Below are 1,226 nucleotides of genomic sequence, written 5' to 3' on the forward strand. Positions count from 1 at the left end.
CCCCCACCGCTCCCGCCCTCCCGGCCGTTATTTTACAACTTCTCTCACTTACTTCTAGCATATACGTAATGTATTCAGTTCAACTTCTTATAATTACGAACTCCTTTCTTTTCTTCCCATCTCCTCCCACCCCCATCACTCCTTCCCTGTGACTCTGCCCGATTCCTTTATCCCATATCTTCCCTGGAGCCACGACCGTTATAGAGAGCTGAACAAAACATCCACCCCCTCGGCCAGAATCTTGATACGGTAATAATCCAGGCTGGGGCAGAGGGATGCAATAGATCTACCCCCTCTTACATTATTATAGTCTCCACAGAGCGGCACGATGTCATATTGAGCCCGTCGAGATGATAGCAGTGCTGCATGTGTCCTACTTTTTCGCTTTGTTTTACCCCGTTCCACTTATAAATATATATGAATATATATTTAACAAACCAACAATACATAATTGTAGGTTATGCCTTACTGCAACTGATCGTTCTGAAGAGTGGCGGTCATATCGTCATGTGGGGTTCACGCCACTAATTATTTTGTTACCGTTTCCCTTGTTTGTTCAGTTGGTATCGTGCTGGGATATGTTGAGGATAACCTAGGTTCGAATGTCTTCTTAAGTATTATTATTGTTCTCGGGTTGTTTGGAGAGGGGAAAGAGGGGGAGGGGGTCAAGTCTCATCACTTACTAGGCTAGATATTTTTGGAGATACGAGAATGTGGTGCAACGAGGCGCATGGCTGTCGCTCGCAGGAGACCCGAGTTCAATTCCCAAGTGGGGAGAAATATTTATTGAGTCTCTCCGTCTTTCTGCTGGGACGATGTACCCCTCTCAGCCCGAGTTAATAATGACAAGCAGGGTAGGAAGCCCGCCTCCTATATGATATAACTTGTGTTGATGTGGGTCGTAAAAACACCTACATTAGAAAAAAATGGAGATGGGTGTTAAACCTGTCATAAACAGCCTTGGAATATTTGATTGGGTTTTAATCAATCAAAGAGACAAAGGTGGAAGCAATGCAAAACCTCAACACCATAAATTGACCAGATTTTTGCCTGCAGACGGTGGGGTCGGGTGCCTGTCTCACATTGGCCTCCGCAGCCACGAGCGAGCGGTCAATGTGGACCAACACTGTCCACACAGGTCTTGGTTCGCGAAGCAAGGCCATGATGATGATGATGATGATGATGATGATGATGATGTTGATGATGATGATGATGATGATGATGAT

The sequence above is a fragment of the Aplysia californica genome, unplaced genomic scaffold (assembly GCF_000002075.1).
Source record: "Aplysia californica isolate F4 #8 unplaced genomic scaffold, AplCal3.0 scaffold00046, whole genome shotgun sequence".
Taxonomy (NCBI): domain Eukaryota; kingdom Metazoa; phylum Mollusca; class Gastropoda; order Aplysiida; family Aplysiidae; genus Aplysia; species Aplysia californica.